This window comes from Protomyctophum bolini (assembly GCF_963924005.1).
Source record: "Protomyctophum bolini genome assembly, chromosome: 21".
NCBI classification, from domain to species: Eukaryota; Metazoa; Chordata; class Actinopteri; order Myctophiformes; family Myctophidae; genus Protomyctophum; species Protomyctophum bolini.
Window position 1 is genome coordinate 17,489,256 of NC_137882.1, and position 20,140 is coordinate 17,509,395.

At 39.8% G+C, this 20,140-nt stretch overlaps 1 long non-coding RNA gene across 1 annotated transcript in view; it reads right to left on the minus strand.

The window, feature by feature from the left end:
- The window catches only part of LOC308336388, a 668,236-nt gene that overhangs the window by 343,234 nt on the left and 304,862 nt on the right, over positions 1-20,140 (minus strand). The gene's annotated exons all lie outside the window — the stretch shown is intronic.

Consider the following 20,140-nt stretch of genomic DNA (forward strand, 5'->3'; position numbering starts at 1 on the left):
TGTTCACATAAGCCTGAGTAGACGATAAAATGACCAAAGGTTTTTTTGAAAGGGAAATATTTCTTACGTTTACAGTACTTGGTAAATGTACTTACTTTCCACCTCTGGTTCCAAGTATACCTGCACTGAATTCCGAATAATGCAGGTAAGATTCACTTCACTCGATATAATTTGTAAAGCAACGCACCATTTTGAAGGATTTGAGGGGTTTTATGTCATTGAAGATACCAGACATTCAATTGGTGAGGATTAGTCCTACCCACTCTATGGAACAAATCACAAGCCGTCACTTGCTGCGAGGGAAAATACTGTAGCAGAGTATTCCACCCTGCATTTCAGATTCACGATTGTATCAAAATTCTTCTATATTACAAAATCCTTCTAACATCTTTTCAAAAAGTTCAAGATTTGTCACCACTGGACTTATTACTGGACACAATGTTGTGTTCGTTGGGATAGGCTATGGAGAAGCCATACTGCAGTGATATTCAACTGGCGGCCTATAGGCCAAAATCGGCCCCTGGGTAGTTTTCTTCTGGCCCTTGAACACCATATTCTCTAGTTGTGTTAGTTAGTTAGTTAGTTAGTACACATTGAGGCCCGTTGTTATGTGCTATAGATCATATGAGACCATCATGATGACTTCATACTGCATTTACACATTTTGATGTTTGAGAGGATCATCTCTGTGCTCTCTAGTGCCTGACCTTTACTGCACACTTGGGGGCAGGCTGACATGGCCAAGTGTTTGTTTGAATGAATGAAGTAGCCTGATAAGTAGCCTGGCCGGGCAAGACTCATATGGAGGATTCACTGACGCTTCCTATGCAGGGAGGAATCTTCAGTGGATCCCAACTATGAGGTTGGCCAAGCCAGGCTAGTTGATGAGGCCACATGCTCTTATGACGTGTTTCATGACCATTTGTTGAGAGTTAGGGCATCATGACATTCAGCCCTGTTGGACACTATCGAATGGTTGGATGAAACACACAACGGTGTAAAAGCAAATGGATGAGATGGAGAATTAGCATGTAATGTACAAACTGCACGCAAAACTCATGTTGTGCTCTTGTATTGATGTGCCACTGAAAATGTATACATGTATCTCATAAAATGGTAAATCATTACCTGTTTTGAGTGGTCCAAGGAACAGCAATGTCCCTATGTTTAGAGTACCAACAGGGGGCACTGTTGCACCACTCACTTCAGACCGGTCTGATTTTTTTGTTGTTGTCTTATGGCTCCCAACTTTAAGTAATCTTACAATTGTGTTCCTCCTATCTAGTGGATTACCCCTACCATACTGCATAGCATAATAATAACTGGCTACATTAGCAGATAGATAGTAGTTATTCTGTTAGATGCAACAATACACATGTGAATAATCATTCATCACCCATCAAAAAATCACACACGTGCACGCACACGCATGCAGGCACACATTAACACGAAACACATGCATGCAGTCACACATGAACATGACAAAACAAAACAAAACATAAGAAAAACAAAACAAGAGGCAGTTCATCATCACACACCAAAGACCATGTGCTCTAACTCTGGTCCTGCTGTGGGCCAGAGCTGAAAACACGGCCTCCATGCCGGGGCCATGAGGCTACCACAATGCTCATGCATGGTTGCATGCTAACCAGTCCTACTCAGACCGCGTCTCTTTAGCACCACTGCCAAATCCCCAAAACCCAACCCAAAATAACACTTACATCATGAGTCATGACATGGTCGTGGAAACAAAACCTAATTGACGTGGAACCAAGTCAATTTATCAGCCTTATTATTATTGAGTATTTCTTTCAAACAACACAAAAACAACCTCGATGGTTATTTTCGCATGCACACCTATAAACGTCATTAACAACTATTGTACGTACTTCTAATGGTATATGAGAGGCATAGCAAACTGTAAATGTGGCCAGACTGCAAGGTAAAACATGATTCACGATGGGGTTTATGTGTATTTGGACGACTTAGCAAAATGGGCGCCGTAATCTGTTTCCCGATGTAACTATATACATTTCTCATGTCTGAAAATTATTACCATAGACTTCAGCAGGAATATGCAGAAGAAAATAAATAGCGGAGAGGGAATAGTGTATGTTCAGGCCTTTTGCTATCTTCCCTGAGATTCATCAGTGTTAGTAGATATTGTCCAGACCCCCCACGGTTCCAATTCTTTATCCTTGTCATCTTGGTAAACTGTGTTATTTAGTTAGGAAGACATAATTCTATTCCCCTCACAGAATCAATGAGACGCCAGCAGACCAGTCTAAAGCAGCCCCATCCTCTATCAAAGTGATTTTGTGCACATGATGGCTTAGCATGTTTAAACTGTAGATTAATAAAACACCAGCGATATCTCTCCCTTGATCTTATATAAGAGAGGATTAAAATACGGTTTCACTTTGGAATTGAATTCCTACTATTGATGTTAGATTCTCCAATTATTGCATGTTTATGCTTCAGATGATTGGGTATTTATGTAAATCCTTTCTGTAATGTTAATCTTTATAGTGAACTATCAAGATAATATCCATTGTTTCAGTCAGTGGTCAATTTATCTGCAGTAGACAAATGAGGGTGCATTTAATGTTCTTGAAAAGATGGCTTTTTGGAATGCTGGGCAATGCAATAGCAATGACAAGACAAAACACCATAATAATGCAAATAAAAACACTATACAGAGAACACTACATTAATGGATTTACTTCTTTATCACAATCTAAATGACATATTAAGCACTTTGAAAAAGCTATTGCACACAGCTTGCATTGTGCTTGTGTGATTTCATCAGCCCTCATCTACGCAAATCAGTATTTATCCAAGTCTGTAAACATCATAATCATTAGACTAACAACGCAAGGGAAGCATTTCCTCTTGGTAAAAATATGACACCAGGTGAGGGCTGTGTGTTTTTCTTGACTGGTCGCCATTTTAGGGGCACGCTAATTTGGTCTGCTTGTGGCAGTAGCGAGTCCCAGCACAGCAGCAGGACAATTATATCCAGGTGCAAGGATTTGATTCGACAAATGCTAGGTGGATCATTCCAGCTCACTGTAGGCCCCCCCTTAGCCTCTCTGTCTCTCTTCTGGGCCGACTTGAACAGATGCCCTTGAAAGATCGATGCCCCCCCCCCCACACACACACACACACACACACACACACACACACACACACACACGTGAGACAGAGGACCTTGACTAAAAGCTGAAATACTTCCAGAAACTTGAAAGTCATGAACCATGTTGTCTATTACAATAATTGGAATGGCAGCAACTGGAAACATTCCCCTGAATATTCCAGCTTGCAAGATAATGGGAAATGCTAATGAGGATGGAATCCCGCCAATCAAAGAAATATGAGGGAGAGTAGTTGGAAAGGAACAGGGAAAATGCCTCACAAAAATGGAGTTGAGCATGTTTGTGGGATGTAGACATGTGTGATGTCTGTTTGTCATATATTCTTGAGTGTGGGATAGTACCATGCAGTCCTCCTGTCACTGCTGCTGGAGCACATTTGGAGTTAGAATGATTTGGGAGCTAGCATCTGGCACAGGCAAAGATTTCATGCTACTCTGCTGTGCCAGAGCACTCCAGCTATGCTAATGCTATACTAAGAGCATATTCCTCTGGTGGGCCCTGCAGACACTATGATAAATTATAACCAGCTATTTAGTTTTTTTGTTAATCACATCATTCATGATCCTGCTTCACTCAAATGTTGCAAAATGCTTCATGTGTGTTTTTTACCTGGTTATGGTGACAAAGGGCCGCACTTGCAGAGTATAACAGGTAGGCTAAGGCAGTGAATCTCACAGGTTTCCACAGGTTTAATCACCTTAACCACTCCTATACATACATACTACAAGCTGTGGACTTGTATATCTGCTCTTTGAAATATTTTATCAACACAAATCTTCTGGGGGTCCGTGGCACAAGCTCGGCTAAGGTGTACAGTGGCAGCCATGACAAGTGTAGATCGGGCAAAGGTTTTGACTGCTTGCTTCCATTTGTAGGTTGTCAGCCAAGGCTATACAAAGCAGACCAAAGCCTACTACGGCTATGAGCATTTTAGATCTGTCTAGATGAGCAAATAGGGGAAAGAAAATGTATATGGCTGATAAACATAGAAGACATATCCACTTAAAAATGGCCATTAATTCCACAGGCCTAATTACCTCTTAATGATAAATAATTACTTTAGCATATAGCAAGACCTTAGTGCACTGTATTATTAAAAATGCTGGAATGCATCTTAGCTGTATAGCGAATTCATTCATTGTCATCAGTGACATATACTACATACATCTCAATCCTGCAGACAGCTGATTGGATTTACTCAAAACTTGTGCCAGAGAAGGTATCGTGCTGAGAGTAAAATTGACTTAGGCCTGTATTGATAGAGAAAGATGAAGGGCGTCCAGTCATATCAGCCTCCATCCCATGTCTCCCAGCAGCAACAATACTTTCCATGTGTTATTCCAGCGTGTGTCCAGGAATTTTATACATGCGATGTCAACACCAAGCCTGGATCTGAGTCAAGGGACATACTAAGGGCTGAATCAAATGTGCTGCCAACAGTTTATGCTTTTGAAATCCATTTTCAGATTTAATGTAGAAGACTAGATAGACTGCTGCTATAAAAAAACATATATACCGGTATATATATATATATATATATATATATATATATATATATATATATATATATATACACACACACACACACACACACACACACACACACACACACACACACACACACACACACTCTCTCCACTAAAGACTAAACCAACACCAGTAGGCCTATAAAGAGGCAAGGAGCTTGCTGTTTGTATGATTAACTACGGAGAATTCGTGAGAGCACTTTGATCAAAATCTCCCCAAGACATGAGTTCTAACTCATAATAAGTGTTTCTTACGGTTTGCTTGGGTCACTGACAAATGTGGACATGCAGGAAAATGTGGCATGCGTAATCATAATCCCAGCTTGTTCATAATTCTGTAAGCAAAAATGTTCTTTATGGGTCAAGTCATATATCAAGTAATCTTTGCGACTTTTCTTTTAGTAGCCTACTCAATAAAGTACTTTTTGGTCTCTACTGCCAATTCAATCCACGCCAAACTTGATGTGAATGCTCAAACCTGCAGCAACAGTAGTGTTGCTGCAGGCTGGAGGCTGTTCGGATTCCATACTGCATAGAGATTAACTTTTTATAGCATGAATCTGACATGGAACTCACTGAGCAAATCCAACCATCAGTCAATGGGCTTATATAATTGCACTGTATAAAAATGCAGACAGTGTAACTGGGGAGCTCTGTATAATTTCATTCCCACCACCTCCTCACCGGGGTGCTGGTTCACAGTCTTCAGCCAGAACACAAGCCTTTATTTGATTTAGGGAACTCCCCCTCTCATGTGCCTCCTCTGCACATGAACTGTCCCAGTATGGAATGTCTGCATTATTACACCACTGACAGAGATTGATGCTTCACAAGCCATCTGCACATGCACGAAAATACTCAACTCAAATGAACTTGATCGAAGACGCAACAAAACAACAAAAAAAACGTCCGTTTAGAAAATGTAATATATGGTAAGATTGCAGTTTGTTCCGTGTTATAGAATCTTAAATCAAACACAATATGGTAAAAACAACAAAAGCCTTCACCATGACGCTGAGGAAGTTAAGGCAAATATCATCAGAAGGATGTGTCATGAATGCCGTTTGAATGATTAACGGGAACCCTACGCACAGACTTCAGGCCATCCGGCTTGTGGTTTAAGAAGCTTAAAAAAAGCCACCATGTGACAGGACTTTCAAATTATTTATGAGTTAATGGCATGTCATTAATCAGGCTTGAAATTCTGATACTAGTTGCCTGGCCTCAATTTCCCATAAAATAGGTATGGCAATAATCTTCTTTTCTGCCATTAAAATATCCTATTCCCTGACATTGATGTCTACATTCTGTATAATTAAATATTTGGAGTGTCGCCTAGTACATTTAGTTCAGCAGCAGTGGTGTTGCCAAGTTGAACTTGCTGATTAACATTTATTTTTGGTAATAACACTCCTAATGCCCTGTATTTTTCAGTGTATTGCACATTTTAGTATTACCTATGTGGAACTACTGTATACAGTATATACGTATATATCTTTATATATATATAAACATTAAGAAGTTCACTAGCTGGCACCAGCCCCAAAGGTGTACAATATAGTACAGGACAGTGCTAAATGCAATGGCTCAGAGAACAAAAAAGGCTCAGGCGTACAGTATAGACCCATCGACCTATAACCCAGTGGGATATACTGTTCAAACAAGGCAGGGGATCAAAACACAAATCCCACTCACTCACACGCATTGGTTATATTTATCCTGCAGTCCTTGAAGCAGACACTGTTATATAGGTTGGGCAGCAACACATAAAAGACAACTTCAGATATTTACATACTAGTGCATGTCTAGACAACAATATCAGTTGCTTTTTTTCTTTGGGAAAAAAGCAATATTTGGAAATTACTTAAAATGAGAAAAGTTCTGGGGTGACCAGATAGCAGAGTAGTTAGGGAGCCGCATACCTCATGGGCTCTAATGCCTGACAGCAAGTCATGCCTGACAGCAAGTCCCGATTGAAATTTGGTGGGTTTGCCAGGATGAACTTCTTCCACTCCTGTCCTGTCATCACAAAACGTTATTTACCGGATGTGTTCTGAATGTGGGGACAGGGTGGGTGCATAGGTGTTCAAACACTGATTTCCAAAATGTAGTATGGGAATACCAGATTACAACACTAAAGATTTTTCCAGCTATTTATTTAAACCCTTTCTTTCAGACACAGTCATTGAATACAAATGTGTCCTGGCTGAATGTTTTGGACCTGTTTTCCCAATAACCTATACTTTACTGTAACACCATCATAAACTACTAACAGTATGATCATATACTGTACAGTAGCAATGCCATCCTGAGGATTGTGATTTCAAAGTACTAAAACAAATGCAATTGCCCGTGAGGACATAGTGATGTATGAACTTTAAAAGACACTAGACACATACATACCATAAAGAACAACAAAGAACTAAACTGGGCTTGAAAGATGGTTAACCAGCATCGTATCCACTGAAGGCACCACCGACGACGATAAACCACAGGCATAATTTATAAGTTCATAAAGCTGCGTTGGAATGGCCACTCAATAAAATCCTGAGTTAATTTAGCTCTGAGAGTGACAGGAATTGACCCATGTGGGTCCATTTTTAGACGTTCAGATTTAAATTTTACTGTGCATACAGCCAATGAGACCGCATGCCTGAAACCACTACTCAAATATTCTTGGAAATCATAGGCTCGGGTGTGGTTACTGGTTACTCTGCCACACCCCTTGACTCCGTGACCTGGGGTCATGTATAACATCGCATTGAGATTCTCACAAGCACATCCAAGGACTTACCTGCTTTAGGGGCGGCAGTGGCTCAGGGGTAGAGTGGCCGGTAGAGCGGCTGGACGGGAACCGCGAGGTTCTGCAGTTCGATCCTGGGCTCCCCCAGAGTTAGTGTCGAAGTGTCCTTGTAACTCCAAATTGCTCCCAATGTGCAGGTTGGTGCCTTGCATGGTTTCCTCCGCCATCGGTGTGTGAATGGGTAAATGTAATTCACAATCTATGTAAAGCGCTTTGGATGAAAGCACTATAGAAATGCACCATTTACTTTAGAGTGATCTTATTCTGGAATGATGTCCTGTTATGCAGCTTGTTGAGGTGAAAAGTCTTTGTAACCTTCACAGTCTGGACCGCACAGGCACACATAACACCACACAAAACCATGTTGTGGTACTGTAGTAAACAACACACAGGCCCAACTCAACCACTTTAGCAGTTGATTTAAATGTTCCAATGATTGTCATTTAAATTACAGTTTAGCTTTATTTCCACCTTCACAACGCTTCAAATGTACAGACTTTATAAAGGTTACACATAGACAAACAAGCCATGACATGCATTTGAAGCTTTTTATTTTTTTATTTATTTATTTTTCTACAACCATGTGAACATGACCATCCCTTGGATCATCCATGCCTGAGATCGTCAGTTAAGCCAGGCATGTTAAATTGAAATATGGTCCTAAATCAAATAAATCACAACTTTGGAAGCAACCCAGGTATGAGAACTTTCAGCTGGCTGAACTTTCTGAGGACGTATCAACACTTGTAAAATACTGCTGCACATGGTGCTATTATGTTCAATTGAATGTAGGATTTGGTCAAAACTGTAATTGTCAACAACAAAAAAATTGTTAACAGAAGTTGGTAAGTTGCATGCTAATGTCTATGCTGATCAGTCTACCGACTGATCAGAATTACTGTGTGTGTGTGTGTGTGTGTGTGTGTGTGTGTGTGTGTGTGTGTGTGTGTGTGTGTGTGTGTGTGTGTGTGTGTGTGTGTGTGTGCGCGTGTGTGTGTGTGTGTGTGTGTGTGTGTGTGTGTGTGTGTGTGTGTGTGTGTGCGCGCGTGTGTGTGTGTGTGTGTGTGTGTGTGTGTGTGTGTGCGTGCGTGCGTGTGTGCGTGTGTGTGTGTGTGTGTGTGGTTCCCTTCCTCTCTGCCACTATCGGTTGTGTCAGTGTGTGTGTGGTACACATACAATATGTTGTGTACCATGAACTATGGATTGCAAAATTGCATTAGCTTCTGCTATCCATGATCCCATTCTGAGTGAAAATGCATATGAAATATTGGCCCATAAAATACCCATCCCTACAGAAATCATTACAGTGTTAGACCATACACAGTAATTGTATGTTTGCTTGCTATGTTAAAAGGCATCATGTTGTTTTGACAAGAGTAGGCATTTGTTTGCTGTGGTACGTAATTACAGCTACACTGGTCTATGGGCCACAAGTTCCCTATTCTCCAATAGCAGCGAGTGCTTGCTGAGAATTAGAACTTTCACTGGGAAAATTGACCAAAACAAAGTGTCTTGCTTCCTGTACAGTACTTTGGCTGGAATAAGCTATACTCACCTCTACCATTTTTCATATGCTTGTTTTCTGGGCAGACTAACTCTGACTGGAGTTCTAACATTCCATTTGTCTTTTCAGAACTGTTTTTTTCCGGAGCCCGCAGTGGGTAAAGCTTTTTGGACCACTAACATTAATTATTGGGTTAGAAAGAGCAACCATTTAATGTTGACTTCAACTTGAACAGATGCTTGCAAGTTTGAGCACATATGGAAACTATCTCAAGTACTTTCTAATAAAATGACACAATGTTATGGAAATGATAGAAAGTAAAGTTGTATAACACAAAGATAAAAGTTACTTATTTAAATGCTCTCCTGTATTTTCTGGTTGCATTAAGTGATTAATTAATCATGCTTGCATGCATACATCACTTATAAGTCATAATCCCATTCAATACAAATTGCAAGTTTTACCTCTTCCAAATGGAAATGTGCATAGCATTATGCTTTTATTTGACCCTTTAGCCACTTAAACCCTAGCATCCGTATTGTGGGGAAAGCTTTTGCAGCAAATAGCAGATCGACAAACATTTTGAAAAGATACTCTCAACCATCTGGGGTTTAAGTGGTTAATGTTGTTAAGGATAACATAACCTTGAACATGCAATTGCACCATCTTACACTGTGTGCAAGACACTGGGTGAACAATTTACCCAATGTCCTGATATCTGGGGAAACTGCAGGGACCTCTTTTAAAATCAGACTTCAAATCTTTCCCTTCTCCCGGAGGCCTTTGATGGCTATATTTATGTACGAGTGTGTGCTCATTGCTTATGTGTGTGCATGTGTTTGTGTGAGTGCATGAGACACATTGTGACACTATGTGGGTGGGCATATTTGGGCATATTTATTAGTTGTGTGTGGGGTCATGCTATACTCATAGCCTATAGATGAGCGCTTTTAGAATAAAAGCACTCATCATAATAGAAGAAATGGCAGATCTATACACTCATGTGTCGCAATGCGACATGTTGAGAACTTGTATTTGTAGGCCTATATCTGCTATGTTTTCTGAATGTTTGTCTTTTTACGCTGAACGTTCGGCTTTTATGAAACGCCCAAAAAAGGAGTCAATCTAAGCTAAAAAGGGGTGTGACCCAAAATAAATTGCAATAGTAATCGTTCAAGGTTTTTTATGATGTTGAAAGTTGGGGTACCATTAACAACCTATATAAGGCAAAACTAATTTGCTAACTAATTATTTCATTGACAATTTTAATGTGTTATTTGGATGACCCTAAGGATCATAAAAACCCTTGAACGATTACTATTGCAATTTATTTCAACCTTAGATTGACTGGCCTATACGGTTCATCTTGTATTTCTGTAGGCTATATGTAGTTGGATGGGAGGTTAGCTGGGCATCACTGTATTTTACCGCTAGTGCAGTATTTTGAAATGAAGCACATAAGATTTTGCACCTGCACGAAATGTGGTATACAAATAAATTGACTTGACTTGACAACAATGTAATGCCAACAGGTGTAGCCTGGATCATGCAATTATAAAAAAAACGGCATAGTCTGATTTTGGTTAAATTCATATTTTCATTATAACATCTGGGCATGTTAAGTATAAACATTTTGGCTACATTTTTGCAAATAAGCCCAATATGGATTCAGGAGGAGGTTTTGGCCACAGTTTTGGTCTAATTTCCATTGCAGGTGGAAACACCAATTAGTGATTAATTGATGGTGGAGGTAATATAATAGCTGGAAACACCTGGACCAAGCAATTTTGGGCTAATCATTATCAATCAAACCATGAGTGGACAATGGAAATTAATGGGACCATCTATTCTTATAAAGCCTGAAGCACATATGGAGCATAATTTAAAAAGTGATTTCTAGTAGCAACTGTAGCAATGAAATGATATAATTAAATTCTGTTAAATTGCTGTAGTGTGTGACTGACTGGCTTATTGCAGAAGTTCTAGATCAGTGGTGCTCAACCCATAGATATATGTTCCATAGAGTATTAAAAGGATAGAGACTGAACCGGAGCGTGTCAAGGACCCCAACATTGATACATAGTTGGCTGGGGATCGCCTTTTGAAAATATGTTGTGCCAGGGACCCCCAAGCAAGAAAAGATCTTTAGTTTTAAACCATTAAAATTTTGGCTTTCGCCCCCCGAGAAAATAAATGTTTTATGTTGTTTGTTTTGACGTCCAGAGACTCCTGCAGGACAGGCTTCAGACGCGCCTCCTCAGGAGACTTGGGATCTGAACTCGTTTGATTTGGCGTGCGGCCACATGCCCTTTATAATTTCTGAATTAAATCTTTTCAAACACTTAAAAAATTGCCGATCTACAAGCATCACAAAATGCATCACATTGCGAAGCATTGTGAGCCTGTAGATCGGCAATTTTAGAATAGCCTCAAAGTATAAAATAGGGTTAAAGTGGTTCAATTGTTTCTCATTTTGCTGGAGACCCCCTGGAGAGTGACCCTCCCCTCAAGGATCCCTGGGAGAGCTCTTGTTACAAACCTTAAAGAAAATGTTATCTCTAAATCTTTAACTAAAAAAATAACAGTTATGTACAGGGAGATGTGATCAAACAACATGCCTCGCTCTTCCGCCATGGGAATAATAGCTCACTATTGGTCGCGTTACAGTAACATGACTAAATATATTTATTCTGATTGATCCCCTGAACCCAACTTTTGGCCAAAAGCTGCAGCTTGGGAGTTAAGAGAATGTTTTGTCGCTGTCAAGAGGAAACCGCCTATGTCCATAACTGTTACCTTCCAGGTCTTCCAAATTCCAATGGATCCAATGTAGTTGTTATTTATAGTCACATGCTATTGTTAATAGTACCTTTCATTGTTTAAATGTTTATAAAACAAACAAAGAGACTCTTCTGGCCTTAAAATATTATAAATAAATAAAAATCAGAAACAGAAATAATGGTAGCTCATAATAGTAGCTCTGTATGTATAGACCTGCTATTTTCACATATGCCACAATGTCATGAGACTAAATAAAAGATAGGTCATTTGTTTACAAAAACAAAACAAAAAAGGTTTCTGCCTGACAGTGACAATGTAGTACTGCAGGGATACTCAAATAGATTTACCTGTGGGCCACATTACAAAAATGGCAAGGGGCCAGGGGCCAGTAGATAAAATTACGACATTAATGATACTTGATAATGATAACTTCTCTCTTTCAATTGCTTTATTTTCGCAAAATGTATCAAAGTACAATGTGCATGCACACAATATGTAAATAAATAAATGTGTTACATTTTCTTGCATAAACACAAAGAGCTGTTTCCATAACTGCACAAATTATTGCACATAACATGAGTAGCTGTTATAATAACATAATAACATAACATGAGTAGCTCTTTGCCTGCCTGCCTGTCTGTCTGTCCATGAGTAGTTATTTGTCTGTCTGTCAATGAGTAGCTGTCTTACTGTCTGCCTGTCTATGAGTAGCTGTCTGCCTGCCTGTCTATGAGTAGCTGTCTGTCTGCCTGCCTGCCTGTCCAATTGTCCATGAGTAGCTGTCTGTCTGCCTGTCTGAGTAGCTGTCTGCCTGCCTGCCTAATTGTCCATGAGTAGCTGTCTGTCTGCCTGTCTATGAGTAGCTGTCTGCCTGCCTGCCTAATTGTCCATGAGTAGCTGTCTGTCTGCCTGTCTATGAGTAGCTGTCTGCCTTCCTGCCTGTCCAATTGTCCATGAGTAGCTGTCTGTCTGTCTATGAGTAGCTGTCTGCCTGCCTGCCCAATTGTCTATGAGTAGCTGTCTGTCTGTCTATGAGTAGCTGTCTACCTTCCTGCCTGTCCAATTGTCCATGAGTAGCTGTCTGTCTGTCTGTCTATGAGTAGCTGTCTGCCTTCCTGCCTGTCCAATTGTCCATGAGTAGCTGTCTGCCTGCCTGTCCAATTCTCCATGAGTAGCTGTCTGTCTGCCTGTCTATGAGTAGCTGTCTGACTGCCTGCCTGTCCAATTCTCCATGAGTAGCTGTCTGTCTGTCTGCCTGTCTATGAGTAGCTGTCTGCCTGCCTGCCAGCCAGCAAGTTGGTTAACAGAAAATAAATTGTTATGGCTGAGTAAAATAAAATACAATAAACACAATTTGCCTGAAAATAGATTACCCAGCTATGACCTTTTTCATGAAAAAAAATGAGTAGTGATATGGCTGACTGAGTAAAATAAAACAATCTACCTGAAAATAGATATAGCTATAAGTGAAGAGCAATTTCCGCAATTACCATTTCCGCAATTTCCATTTCCTCAATTTCCGCAATTTCCTCAATTTCCGCAATTTCCTCAATTTCCATTCCACCATTTCTGCAATTTCCGCAATTTCCATTTCCGCATTTCCGCAATTTCCGCAATTTCCATTTCCACCATTTCCGCAATTTCCGCAATTACAATTTCCGCAATTTCCATTTCCGCAATTGCCATTTCCATTTCCAACTATTAATGGCAGCTGGGTTTCATCATTCAAATAAAATAGAATTCTGTCCGTTTAGCTGTCAGGGAATAGGGATACACAGTATATGTCTTTCATTTGCATTGCATCCCCCCCCCCCAAGCTTTTATTTTAGTTTGAGTAATAGTACAACTCTAATAGTATTACTTATAATAATGTAATTAAAGATAACTTCATTCAGATTTATTTATTTTTATTTCATTTTCCAGATTTTTTTTTCTTCTTTTTTTTAGATTTTCATTGGTGGGCCAGTCATAATGGTACCGCGGGCCTGAGGTTGAGAATCACTGTAGTACAGTATGTGTCCAATGGTCCAATATTGCAGTAAAATGTTTGTTCCCTTCATCAAATGCTTTTTCATTTGGCCTATTTTCATCATCCAATATCTGCTGGATAGTGGATATTTGATCCCCAAAATGAAAACTACAATGTTTCAATCCTTCATCCTCGAATGCAACCTGAAGTTTTAGAAGGAAATTCTCTAAAAAGGCTGGTGTGGACCACAAGGCTAGGCGTGGACAGTTTTAATCTTGATTTTCAGTAATAAGTGAGCGGTACAGTTATCTCCATCATCAATCATAGTCCATGTGACAGAGAATGTTGTGAAGCGCCTAAATTGACCCAATGGCATCATTAGGTAGCTAATATCTGTTAACTACTAGAGTTTAACACTTATTGTACAATCATCCCCTGTGCAGTCACACACGCACGCACGGAACGCACGCACGCACACACGCACACAACACGCACGTACAGACACAGCTTCCAGGTCGGTTTTTTGGCTTCAATCTCCACTCAAGTTGCTGGCTCTCCACCTGTGCTGTACTGATGCAGCTGGTCAGAAATATTCAGTGCCAAGCACAATGGTATGATAATACATTACATACAAAAATGCTCAAAATATTTGCCCACTTTTACTTTACAATGGAACAGTAAAGAAGTAAAACAATAAAAGGCTTTCAACATTCGGCAAACCATGCATATTGTTTTTTAACCACTAAAACCTAGTTTTGCATTGTGAGTTTGTAGATCTGCCATGTTTGCCGAATGCCGAATCACTGCATGTGGTTATGGTCCTACTCTAAATTTGGGTTTTTACACAGGTCCCCTGATGCTTTTTAACCACATTCAACCTGGCTTCGGCCCTATTTAGGACATTTTGGGCAAAACATTTCCACACACAAAAAGAGGAAAGCTCACAACCATATGCGACGTGTTGTGAAATCGTAGATCAGATTTTTGAGGGGCGCTAGCCCCTCCTATATTCAGCTATTAGTGTAGATTTTTGTCTTACACAAACATTAAATTCCCATTGACAATGAATGGAGAATTTACATCATATGTGAACGAGCAAATCGGCTAATTTCATGTTACGTTATGATGTATGTTGATAAGAGTGTCCCTCACTTCACACGGGTGTGATTTCTTTTTTCTATTTTTGAAATATGATGATAAATGATTCCCCTTTGTTAAAATAAGTGTTAGATAGCTATATATTCTACTAATCATTGTTCAATAACAGGAGTCTCTCCAGCTCTTTAGTAAACAGAAAATACATTTTAAAGTTTGGATAGCAAATTTATCCAATTAGGAGAGAAACCTCACACAGGATACAGGGTCGTTGTGAATTCGGATGTGATGGCACAAATAAATGAGCAGACAAAATTGGAACTGCAAACACTATCAAATTGAAACTGATAAATGGGTATAGTATCTCCTGATTGGCTGAAATGTGGCAACCCACCAGACACCCAAAGCTGGAAGTTTTAACCAAACTTTCGCAATTTCCCTTTGAAGTGTTTTTTGAACTTCACACATACAGTACGGTTTATGACAAATGTATGGGCACAATGGCAGTTTGAAATGGTTTAATGTCAGAAAATATACTTCAGAGAGTTTGCATACATCTGCTACACACACACACACACACACACACACACACACACAACACACACACACACACACACACACACACACACACACACACACACACACACACACACACACACACACACACACACACACACACACACACACACACACACACACACACACACACACACACACACACACGTTGAGCCATGGTCAGTGATAGTACAGAAAAGGAAAACATTACTACAGCATTGACAAATGAATTCCTGTTAAAACAGACACAAAAACAGCTGAATAACTGAATATTAATCTGTAAGAGTATACTAACAGATGGAAGTTGTGAATCCAATCGGTTCACTTCACAACAAACATTGAATGCTTCATTAGAGCAGAGGACATAAGAAATACAATTCTGTTTCTTTTGGAGAGAAAAAGAAATAGATGCTCTCTGTCAAAACCGCAGGCAAGCAAACAACCTGTATTTATTGCCCCTGTCTCTGAGAAATATTTGAGAATTCTGAGAAAACAGCCCAAGAGGAAAACAGCCACTGGTAAGTAAGCAAACCCAAAAGATGAAAAAACTGTTGGTGCTGTTTGGTATTTGATTTGTTGGTTTTAATATGTGATGTTATTTCATAGGAATTGGAAGTTTAAACACGCAGTAAATTAGAAGAACCGCTGCTGCAGAATTCGCAAGAGTTTAATATATTTGTATATGTCACTTCTGACTTCAATTTAGCATCGCCAGTGTGGCTAGATCTCACTGTAACATGTATTCCAGACATCCATGAAGCCATGCATGACACATTCATCTGGACCACCTTTCCATCCAATACTCTCAGGTCTAAAAGCAGCAAGTTGATATAGGAAAACATTTTACCCTAACCACTTAAACACCATGGTTGAGTGGCGTCCCTCAGGGCTCTATACTGGTGTGTTTTCTGTTTCTGTTATTGTGGACGCTTGGATTTATTTAACCACTAAAAGGACATGAGTTGCCTCTGTACTTGTTTCCGCTCTCACTGATCTACAAGCTCACAGTGCATCGCAACGCAACACAGATCTGCTATATTTGGCGAACGTTTCTCCCCCTCTCCCCTCAAGACCGTTAGGCTCAAGTGATTAAGTGATAGCTCTCAGGGTTGTTTTCCTAGCAGATATAGCCCATGCCCCATAGCTGAATGTGGGCCTATGTAATGAAGATGAGAAGTCAATAAAACAAGTGTCTATAAGTTCATACAATCCAATGTACAGTAAAACATTGCACAATAGCCATGTTTATGCAACATGAATGGAGAAGCAATATAGGCTTAATCAAAGGGTATATTGTAACATGAAAAATAAAGGTCGATTCACTAGTGATCATGGCACATGCAGCTGAAATGATCACATCAATATGATTTCACATGACTTCACATTGAGACAGCCCATGCATGCCCTGAACACTGCATTACACACTGCGATTAACAAAGTATAATAGCAAATGCAAAATAGGCTAATATTAATAGTGTCAAAGGCGAAATGTCCAGAATATATTTGCATTATTAGGTATAGGCTTAATATCACAAAATAATCCATACTTGCATTGTAAAATGTGTATGGGTTAGGGTTAGGTAAAAGTATATAGGCTATAGGCTAGTATTATTATTTTAATAGTAATAGCAATAGCAAAGTTTAATAGCACATTTATCTGAACAACATCTGTTCTGTTATGGATGTGTCAACAACCTCAACAAGGAACAGATTTCAACAAACTCTTCTCTAAACTCTCTTCTCAACTGATCTCAACAATACGACTTCGACCACATGCATAATAGGCTATTTTTTTCTTCACCTCATATACTAGCCCTCTTGTCCTGTGTTTAGACTAATATGTTAGCTTTCAAGTATAAGTGCACTCCAAAGCCGGAAATGTGAAATGACGACGACAGCCATACACATCGACGAGCTATGTGCCTGCTATAGCTTATCGGATCGGATGCATGCAATGATGCACCTCCTCAGCTCAGATAAAATGGGTTACTTGAAGGCTGCAGAGGTGCGAGGAGCATCCCAGCGCCATGCCTTAACCCTGTCTCAAAGAGCTAATTGGCATGGCCTCATTTAGCAGCACGTCAAGGGGACACGACAACACAATGTCAACGCCTCCACAAATCTTCTGGTCCAAACTTAATTGCATGTCAGGGACCATACTGATGCAACGGGGGTCAGTGTGTGAACCAATGGATCACTATAACGAACCTGCAACATGGCTTCGGTGCATGCTGCACACTGCACTGCAGTCCGTGCACAGACGTTTGGTGGCAAAACCAGACTTTTTATTTATTCGCTTTTAGCATAATATAGGCTAGCCTATGCTGTTGGGGCATTCGTATGCCCTCAGAGTATAGCACATGTCTAGCCTGCAAATTTGCATTTTATTCACCTCAGTTTGAAGTGATAGGCCTACACACGTAAACAAACGTGTCAGTGTCACGGTTTAAAAGTTCACTTTACACTCGAAATATATAGGCCTGAGACACCTGTCTCTCACGCTGCATTTCGTACACATAGCATGATGCGTTGCCTGCCTCTGCATTTTTAATACGGCCCAATACACAGATAATTAACTAATAGCCTATTAATCCTGAGCAATGTAATTCTTGAAAGGGACAGTCAGTCAGATTGCCCTAATGCCAATCCTATCGGCTAGAAATCAGCTTTAGCTTTCATAAGGTGGAAAAGGGGAAGAAGAAGGTAACCTAATCAGTGTCAACTGTCAAGAATAGAACAAGTTGTAGCCTATATGAGCTATGCCTTGTAAATAAGGGAGGTGAATCTCCATTGCCCGAAGATGAACCATTTTATCCCGATGTGAAAGCAATTAGAGGCCTGTGTGTGTGTGTGTGTGTGTGTGTGTGTGTGTGTGTGTGTGTGTGTGTGTGTGTGTGTGTGTGTGTGTGTGTGTGTGTGTGTGTGTCGCTTATTTAGGCCTATAATTAAGCATCTGCCAGATTTAATATTTGTAAGCTGTGTAATATATAGGCTATATCGATTATAGACGGAGCAATATTTGAATGCAAACATTTTCCGTAGCCCAAATGTAGTTAACGTCAACAAGTAGCAGGAGGTGTATATAGCCTATAGCATTCTTGGATTAGAGGGGTCAATAGCCATGTTCATGATGTTCTGCTTTCACTGAAAACATACTACAAATTTTGAATTAATCCTACCCATTGTTTATAAATAGCCCATGGTGGTGCTCAGCTCCAGTGGAACCCACCGTATATAAATAGGTACTACAAATACAGTTTTGCATATAGGCTATACGCCTACTACAAGATAATGATTTGGGGAAACAATTTAAAAACTCACAGAACTTGATACTTTTTCATTAAAAAAAACGAAAGGAGAAAAAAAGTAAATACGTAAAGCACTACTCTTCTTTGTTTCCTTTGAAGTAACTCGACAAGCCTGAAAATATATCAAACTACTAGCCTATAGCCTACGAACTAACGGCAGGCTCGGTTTACATGCATGCGTGCTGGCAGGGCTACAAGTGCTTGTGATAAATATTCATAGAGTTGGCACATTGGCGCCTGCGCGGTATATGGATTGGAATATTTGTAGCCGATAGTGTGAAAACAAATAAAGCTTTTTAGCGTATGAGAATCTATAGGTCAATCGGTTACATATGACGTCGTCAACAATTAATTTTAAATGTTGAACAGGTCAAATAAAAACTATACTTTTGGTATACCAAAATATATGTCTTGCAAGACATCTGTGACAGACTGGAAGGAAGATCATATTAAAGCTAAATGTGCATATTGTTGCCACCCACCCGAGTGTCAAAGGTGGCGATGCAACAGTTTTTATAATACTAGTCAACCCGCTTAAAAACTAAAAAAAATGTCGTCTGAAATCAATTATCAGAGTATCAAGAGTAATCAAACCAGAACTGTTAAAACATTACACAACAAGTGCACGTGCACACGTTTGAAATCCTCCAATGCAAATATATATATAGAGACCACGTGCATGAGTTTCTAGAAATAATCCATTACATGCAAATAATATTTTTCAGCTATAGCTTTTTCACTTTTTGCAAGTAACGCATCAACGAAGCATCAATCAGCGTTGGAACCTAGATAGATAGTGTTAAATAGAGTTGAAAAAAGTCATTTTAGTATCATCCTTCATTTATCTGGAAACCTAATAATCCATGAAAAGAAAATACGAATACATTTCAATGCATTTCCACAAATCACCTAAGATAGTTCGAGTCATGAATTTCTGCTAGGCTAGGGATATTCGAGAAACACACACACACGCGCACACACACACACACACACACACACACACACACACACACACACACACACACACACACACACACACACACACACTCTATAGTCGTGCATAGTTACGTTATGTGTGCATTTTGAGCTTTTGTTTGAGAATTGGTTATTTGTTTGCTTTTTGGACGTGTCAGTTTTTGACAGCTGCAATCTTGACAGATCGTGAATTCAATTCTCTCGCCGCCTCATGCATGCGCGCAGTGTGGCAGACAGTGTTAAACACGCTGCCGATCAGTGCTGATGTGATCTGTGCCTAATGGACCGGTCAAGCAAGCTGCATCCACGAACAATGAGGGGACGCTGACTCCTCGGCTGTCTCCCTACATCTATGAAATCCGACACAGCAAAAATAAATTAGATTTGGAAATAAATTGGATCCGCGGAACAATTAAGTAACACAAACTATTCCTGTTTGCGAAACCGCCGTGATTAATCGTTTTAATTT